Raw genomic sequence first — 9,485 nt, 5'->3', positions numbered from 1 at the left:
TCAAAATGCCATTCTAGGTTTAATTAGTTGCCAATTTTTCATAGAATTCCCAAGAGACTCCTGGACATGTTTCCAGCATAATTATTGCTTGTCTGCTCATGGCCCGCATTCATGTCCACTCTTCTAACTTTCAAAACAAATTTTACGAAAAAAGTAGAATTTTGGTTGAAAAATCTTGAAAATAGTGCTTCTTTCTGTCTACTCTGGTAATCACACCAGTACTTTTCCCGTTTTTTTCGGAGTCTATGCCACTCAACCAACCATTGTCTGTTCCACTATTCTCCGAAGGTAAATTCTAGACAAATCCAATGCTCGTCTCCTCTCTTTTCACTTCTTACTCTACTACTCTCGTAGCCTACACCGCGCATCCAAACAAACCCTGATGTGAAAGAACTATTTTGATATTGGACTTGTCATATGCAGGGAGCAGGTATTTCTTCCCCTCCGGGGCAGGATAAATTCTACAAACAGACGATGTGTCACCGACGAGATATTTTAAAGTACGAGTAAAGAACGCGAAAAGCTGAAAACATGACCCGAAGATTCCGGATTAATTGTCTGGCTCTCTCCCGTCCTATTCAAGAGGTTTAAATATACTACTACGGAATCTTACCCTGCGCACTTGCTAGTCTATAAATACGATGGAAGAGACACCTAAGCTGTGCATCTGGCGTACGATAGAGCGTATTGGCAGCCCTGAATTATCGGTTTGTATTTATTTACTTCGAGAGTCAGTGTGGGCGACTATTCTGGAAAAACACTGGTAAAAGCGGCCAACAAGAGATGCTTCCTGCTAACTTACGTATGCCACATGAAAATCAATTTAGTGAGAGTTAGCCGTTTGATTTTGTGGCCACTCAATCAACACATGCATGCCTATTGTACCAGACAGGACTTTCGTTCGGTATGATACTAGATATTCTAGGTTCGTCTCATCATATGCCCACAGGATTAAAATTGCCTATGACACAAGCCACAGGTGACATAAATGAGAGGCAACACCCACGAATTCCATTCTTTTTGGCCTCTCTTTTTATGGCCCCAAAACTGGTCCCTAACAAGTAACAACTACAATTATGATAGCTCAGAGCAAAATGAGAACCCTTAGTGCTAAAATAAACTTATTTTTAGTTTTCCGATGCACTGTAGGAGACAATAAATGGGAATTTGGATCAATTACCAAAGGGGGACAAACATTAGGGAGAATTATCAGCTGGACCCAAGCTTTTCAGAAATTACGAATGGGGGATAAAATCTGTACGGATGGAAAATTGTGGTCCAAAATGCCCTTTTCTTTTCTTAAAGACCACGTTGGTTTTTACTTTTCTACTTTTTCCTTTTTCCTCTTCTTTACTGTTTCATTTTCTACTTTGGGGGTTTTTTAACCTAGCATTGGACGTGGGAAACTCAACAAACACGTGAGTAGTTTTTTTGCAATGTTTTTGTTTTTTTGCGATTCCATTGGAGAATTATCAATGTACAAAAAAGGGTTATGTGAAGCTGGGGGTTTTCAAGTCCTTATTTTTGGGTTATCAAGTATAAAAATTGGGGTCACCGAAATCGAAATGGGATCCAAGATGTCCGGGTGTGTTGGCCGAAGTTACTGGCCGATCCACTTTGGGTTTTCAAGTCATCGATTTTGGGTTCACCAAAATCGAAATGGGATCATCAAGTCCATATGTGTTGGCCAAAAGTTATTGGCCGGTCCACATGGGGTTTTCAAGTCATTGGTTTTGGGGTCATCGGGTATCCAAAATGGGGTCACCAAAATCGACATGGGATCATCAAGTCCATGTGTCAGCCAAAAGTTACTGGCCGATCCACATGGGGTTTTCAAGTCATGGGTTTTGGGGTCATCAGGTATAAAAAATGGGGTCACCAAAATCGAAATGGGATCATCAAGTCCATGTGTGTTGGGCAAAGTTACTGGCCCATCCACATGGGGTTTTCAAGTCATTGGTTTTGGGGTCATCAGGTATAAAAAATGGGGTCACCAATATCGAAATGGGATCATCAAGTCCATGTGTGTTGGGCAAAGTTACTGGCCCATCCACATGGGGTTTTCAAGTCATTGGTTTTGGAGTAATCAGGTATAAAAAATGGGGTCACCAAAATCGAAATGGGATCATCAAGTCCATGTGTGTTGGGCAAAGTTACTGGCCCATCCACATGGGGTTTTCAAGTCATTGGTTTTGGGGTCATCAGGTATAAAAAATGGGGTCACCAAAATCAAAATGGGATCATCAAGTCCATGCTTGTTGGCCGAAGTTACTGGTCCATCCACATGGGGTTTTCAAATCCTCGATTTTGGGGTGATCAAGTATAAAAATAGGGTTACCAACTTAGAAATGAGACCATCAAGTCTGGTGAATGTGAGCGGTGTTCTAGAGTCTAAAAATAGGGTTACCAACTTAGAAACACAATATACAACCTGTTGCAGAACAACCCATTTACACAACAACCTGTTTACACAACAACCTGTTTTGAACAACAATCTGTTTACACAATCACATCATTTCTCCTATTGAAGTTCTGAACAACACAGTATACAACATGTTTACTCAATAACCTGTTTACAGAACAACCCATTTACACAACAACCTGTTTACACAATAACCTGTTTTGAACCACAACTTGTTTACACAATCACATCATTTCTCCTATTGAAGTTCTGAACAACACATACACATCATTTTAAGTTTTGAACAACGCAACAACTCAAACACAACAATCACATCCGTCCACAACATTTCTCCTATTGAAGTTCACATTTCCCAAACTCTCCTCGTATAAATCGTTCACATAGTTCCAGTCGCATCTGAGGAATGTCATCCGGACCAAAATTGAAAGCGACCCCACTATACATATGCTCGATCCCTTTGATCACAAATAGTCCACAGTCAAATCTGCAAAACAATAGGTAGTGTAAATGGAATAGGATTAAACTCTGAATGACATAAAAGCATTCACATTTAAAAGGTTTATAGGCTGCCTTACCCATATCTTGTTGTGGGAAGTCTGCCACTTAGGCATATGGAAAGTGGTCTATGTCACAACCATGGGACTTGAAATATTCTTTTATCAAGGCTACCTGGAGATAAAATCAGAAATGAAATATAACTGTTTGACATATCTAAGAATCTTAGACTATCACTGAAAATGTTAATGTAATTACCGTATGCCTTGCTAGTTCGTCGAATTTAAGCTCTTTTGAGGAGTTGCACTCGAAGAAGGATTTTTTAACCATGTCAAGCACAAGCAGAACCCAGTGGTTGTTTTGACATAATGGGATCAAGACCATATTAATCTCTTCACACGGGATATCTATAAGTCTAGCATTCAATATCCCTTTCGCAAGTTCATAATATTTGAGCTTTGTTTTCTCATCCGTGGTCTCATCCATGGTACGAAGTCTAGAAATAAGATTTCCCTGTTCAAGGAAAGTCCTCGATTGTAAAAAAATGCTTCAACCACCAATGAAGGAAAACTAACATTCTTAACGTAGAAAAATTTACTCACATGTACCAATGAAGGAACAAATATAATTTTGCTATGAGGACTTGTTGATCTGTCATTGTAGGAGTTCTGAAGAAACTTTCTGTATACATCCAATACCTTCAATAAAAAAAGTTCAAGAGAAGATTATTCATATCGTTATTGACTTACATATATTTTCTTAATCACCCTTAAACAAAAGTCACTTACATTATTAATGAGGTACCTTCTGCGCCTCCACAGGCATACCAAGTCGTCAACAAATATCGTTATACCTTCTTCCTTCATGATACAACGACTACAAAATGATATAATTGTTAGAAAATGACACAACTATAAGCAAAATAAGGTTATACATTTAGCATCTACTTGCCTTGTCTCATTCTTTAATAATTTTTTAATCAATTCAGTCCTCCTATCCTTCCCATTCTCCTCCTCTTTGAATTTTAAAAAAACCTATTTTTTAAGAGGTTTGCATTTAAAAAATAATCATATCATGATTAAGTTGTATCGGGGGCTATTGCTTTTGATATGACATGTATTCACTATTCTTTCTCTTCTATGCTTGCAAGTGTTGGAGAGGTTGGCTCTTTTTCATTTATAATGAAATGGCAGATTGAAGCCATTTATGACCACTGCCTCAATATAACTTTCTTTCCTTTCTTATTCTTACTCTTTTTTTTTTCAAGGTGTGTGACCAAGATATAGTAATTTCGTGGTAATGAAGTATACAACATCAGGGACGATATGGATTCAACTAGCCAAGGCAGTACAAGAGAAATATTTGAATGGCTGCTAATTTTATTCACAGAAAAAGACCAAGATGGTCAGGACAAGAGAAATAAATTTGTAACACCCTTGAAAATCACAAAACAGTTCTATAGTGGAGTGTCTTGACCCACATATAAAACCTCCATTGCATTAAGGTCTGCCACTTCATTTGCGCTTATTCAAATGTGCACCAAGGATACATCTGTCTCATACGTGATTTCCAAAATAGTGTTCTCCAATATCTAGAGAGGCAGACTGGTTGGTTAGAGATGGAGTAGCGAGGGTTAGGATTGAGTTTTTTGGTCTTCTCCTTTGCCTATTGTCTAGAAGGGGGTTGTCAAATGTTTGAAGGTCTATAAAAGAGGGGTTTTCAAGTCTCTAAATGGGGCTTACCAAATATTTAAAGAAGGGTTTTCAAGTCTCAAAACAAAACCTCAAAATAGGGTTTTCAACTCTCTAGGAGGGGTTTTCAAAGCTTCTAAAGTCTATAAGAGAGGGGTTTTCAAATCTCTAGAAGGGGGTTGTCAAAGGTTTTAAGGTCTATAAAAGAGGGTTTTCAAGTATCTAAATGGTGCTTACAAAATATCTAAAGAGGGTTTCCAACTCTCAAAACAAAACCTCAAAATAGGGTTTTCCACCTGAAATCGGGTTTTCAACTCTCTAGGAAGGGGTTTTCAAAGCTTTTCAACTCTCTAGGAGGGGGTTTTCAAAGCTTTTCAACTCTCTAGGAGGGGTTTTCAAATCTCTAGAAGGGGGTTGTCAAAGGTTTTAAGGTCTATAAAAGAGGGGTTTTCAAATCTCTAGAAGGGGGTTGTCAAAGGTTTTAAGGTCTATAAAAGAGGGGTTTTCAAGTCTCTAAATGGGGCTTACCAAATATTTAAAGAAGGGTTTTCAAGTCTCAAAACAAAACCTCAAAATAGGGTTTTCAACTCTCTAGGAGGGGTTTTCAAAGCTTCTAAAGTCTATAAGAGAGGGGTTTTCAAATCTCTAGAAGGGGGTTGTCAAAGGTTTTAAGGTCTATAAAAGAGGGCTTTTCAAGAATCTAAATGAGGCTTACAAAATATCCAAAGAGGGTTTCCAACTCTCAAAACAAAACCTCAAAATAGGGTATCCACCTAAAATCGGGTTTTTAACTCTCAAAATAGGGTAATCCACCAGAAATCATTAGAGAGGAACAAAATACAAAACCCTAAAGAAGATAAAACAGATATTGACAAAGCAAAAGCATTGCAAAACCCTAAAAAAAATTGAAAAACAAAACCGAGATAGAGAAAATGGGAAAAAAAAATTACTCACGTGTTCGTCGACTTTTTCCACCTCTAATGGTGGCTGCAAGTGAAGGAGATGACCGATAGGTTAAAACCCCCAAAGTTAAAAAATAAAAACAGTAAAGAAGAGGGAAGAGGGAAGAGGGAAGAGTAAAAAGTAAAAAGGAAAGTCGTCATTAGGAAAAGGGCATTTTCGACCATAATTTCCCATCCGTACATATTTTGTCCCCCATTCGTAATTTCTGAAAAGCCTGGGTCCAGTTGATAATTCTGCCTAATTTTTGTCCCCCTTTGGTAATTGGTCCTGGGAATTTTAAGGGTTGGGGTCAAATTCGTGGTCCATGTATATGATCCAAATACCCATTGTTGGAGCCAAAATTAGTTCTAGTTGATGATGCTTTGGTAGAGCTACAATATGTGCTCGCCCTGCGCTCAAAGAACATATGTTAGGGTCTCGGAGTCCAAACTCCGGGAGACCACTCCCACGCTTAAGTCAGAAATCGGCACACAAGCAGGAAATCCAAGTAATAGAGAAGCCTAATAACAAAGCTTGTAGGTTGTAGAAGATATAAGATATGTACCTTTGAGTGTGAGGGTCTTTTTATAGGAGAGGAGTCCAAGGCAGTTTAGGACACTTGCCTTTATGGGAATCTTTCCTTATTGGTCGACTAAGTTCAAAGATCATTCAGATTCAAAGTTCAAAGCATAGCTCAAGGAATAAATTACAGAATTGCATTGTATCTAAGCATAGATATGCAAGATCGAAGGGACATTCATGATCAAAAGTGCCGTATACAAAATTCACAAGGAATAATAAATATGGGATAAAGGCATGCTCAACCCGCAGTCAAATGAGAAGAAAGGTTCACATAATTCTAAGATGAGAACACATTTTACATAGACTAAATCTGAGGGTCAAAGAGTTTAGAGAAATCAAAGCACTAAAATAATACGTTATCACGTACCTCAAAGGTTCACTCCGTACTTCTTTCGGATTCAAAGAACGGTCATCTAACATCACCATTCATTCCATTATTATCATTAGGGAACCGCAAGAGATTAACCAAAACACAAATACTCAATTCCTGGAACAAAACGAGGTCAAACATGAGAAGAATGGTAACTCAAACTAGGGTCCCTCTTAGTGTTTTGAAATTAACCCTATGATAAAGTTCTCAAACACTTTTGAAATTATTTTTATTAGAAAATACTCATTCTAGGCTTATCCGTAGAGCATAAAAGCGTCAAAATCAGATGAGAAACGGGCAAAATGTTATTTTCCAAAGTTTGGGCTGTTGGCGTAAAAAAATCAGGGAAATCACCAGACCATGTTGATAAGGCCGTCCGAACCTGATGTTCGGACTTCCGAACATCCATCCTGCAAAAAATTGGTTCTCTTGTTCCATCAGTTAGAGCATCCGAAGCCTGACGTTAAGGCGTCCGAGCCTGCTATTCTGGGTTTTTTCAGGGCCGTGCTGGAACCTCAAATTTGAGCGATTTTTACCTAGAAAATCATGTTTTCACTCCCAAAAATTCAGTCACTTATTTAACCCTTCTTAAAATTTCTTTACTTATCTAGGGCTATTTGGAGATGAAAAATTGATGGAAACCTTGGAGAACCAAATCTTACATAGTTCAAGATTTATTGTTCTTTTCTGAAAATCAGATCTTTCTCATAGGAAACTCAAGATTTATTCCCATGTACAAGATGATTTTACTTCGAGAATTACTGTCGGGGACTATTATGGAAAAACACGGGAAAAAGTGGCCAACAAGAGATGCTTCCTGTTAACTTGCGTATGCCACGTGAAAATCAATTTAGTGAGAGTTAGCCCCTTGATTTTGTGGGCCACTCAATCAACACATGCATCCCTATTGGACCAGACATGACTTTCGTTTGGTATGCTACTAGATATTCTAGGTTCGTCTCATCATATGCCCACAGGATCGACGTTGCCTATGACACAAGCAACAGGTGACATAAATGAGAGGCAACACCCACGAATTCCATTCTTTTTGGCCTCTCTTTTTATGGCCCCAAAATTGGTCCCTAGCAACTACAATTATGATAGCTCAGAGCAAAATGAGAACCCATAATTGTAGAAGAAGACAAGAAATGGGAATTTTAAGGGTTGGGGTCAAATTTGTGGTCCATGTATATATATGATCAAAATACCCTTTGTTGGAGCCAAAATTAGTTCTAGTTGATGATGCTTTGGTAGAGCTACGATCTGTGCTCGATGAACATGTGTTAGGGTTCCAGAGTCCAAACTCCGGGAGACCACTCCGACGCTTAAGTCAGAAACCGGCATACATGTAGGAAATCCAAGTGATTAATAGAGAAGCAGAATAACAAAGCTTGTGAGTTGTAGAAGATATAAGATGTGTACCTTTGAGTGTGGAGGTCTTTTTTTAAGAGAGAAGCCCAAGGCAATTTAGGACACTTGGCTTTATGGGAATCTTTCCTTATTGGTCGACTAAGTCCAAAGATCATTCAAATTCGAAGTTCAAAGTATAGCTCAAAGAATAAATTACAGAATTGCATTGTATCTAAGCATAGATATGCAAGATCAAAGGTACATTCATGATCAAAAGGGCCATATACGAAATTCACAAGGAATCATAAATAAACTAGCCGTTGGGGAAGCCCAAAACTGTTAGTTGTTGGCCTTGCCTGTATATAAGGGCTCCTTAATCCTCAAATGACAACTCTAACACTACTAAATTAATTCGAAACATCATACTGAGTTACAAATCTTCTTTGAGCCTCATTTGCATATCTTGCAGAATTTGTATCATAGGATCATTTGTATCTCTTAATATTTGTATAGCCTTTGCTAGGCTTTGTTTCTTGTATTCTTTCTTTCAAAATTTCATTGATATTAACGGTGGAGGATGCCCAAAATATCCTCATCTTTGGCTGGTGACATGGCGCGGAGCCTCATTGGATTGACAGAGTTGAGGGCACTTGGAAGACCCTTGGGCAAGTGACAAGGCGTGGAGCTAACTTGTTGGTTTAACAGTGAGAGGGCACTCGGAACATGGCACTATTTTCCGTCGCAAAAACTCCGTCGCCACAAATCACGCGATTTTCGCAGCACAATTGTTATTGACAACAAGGGTTAGTTACCGTTTCTTACAACTTTTGGTATTAATATGATACGAGGACTGCTGTAATTTTTTCCTCCCGAAAAAATTTTAATTGGCGCCAGCCTTTGACGCTACAATCAAAATAATCACTAGCCACGGTATTAAGTATTAAGTGTCCACATTAGTTCTTTAGAGTGACCGTTTTTCATTGTCATCCTCATGAGAAAACTAAATAGCCGCAAACTGCCACTATTTGATTAGACCGCCACGTTACTAACCATCTCTCTCTCTCACAAACCCAAAACCGCCACTATTTGATTTGAAACGTCTTTCTTTTTTGGGTTACTTTTAGGGGCTGTAAATGATTAACTTCTTGCACCATATTTGGGTTCGGGCTTTACAGAATGTAGGAATCTTTTGGTAACTTGGGAATCAATATGTTCCTTAATTATTTCAACGCATCATTCATAGTATTAATGGGGCCATCATCTTACATCACATGTTTTGATTAGGCTAGACCCACTATTTTACTCCTTACATAGCATTTTACACCATGTTTTGATAGGGTGGGTCCCACCAACTCATCCAAACGTTGCATGGCCCATCATTTTACCTCATATTCTGATTATCCCAGCAATTCCAATCAAACCCATGCATCAGGTGGGGCCTACCATTTTACCCCATGTTTTGATGGTGGGTCCCACCAACTTAGCTCAAACAAATGCATAGGGAGACAACCATTTTGCCTCATTTTTTATGGGGTGGGTCCCACAATCTCCACCCAAGCCTATGCATAGGGCGGGGCCCACTATTTACACATCCTGTTTTGATTGAGTTGAGCAACCATCTCCACCCAAACTA

Source organism: Tasmannia lanceolata, unplaced genomic scaffold, assembly GCF_043159265.1.
Source record: "Tasmannia lanceolata isolate RefF3 unplaced genomic scaffold, GAP_Taslan_0.1 ptg000006l, whole genome shotgun sequence".
Classification (NCBI taxonomy): Eukaryota; Viridiplantae; Streptophyta; class Magnoliopsida; order Canellales; family Winteraceae; genus Tasmannia; species Tasmannia lanceolata.
This window is presented reverse-complemented; position numbering follows the sequence as displayed.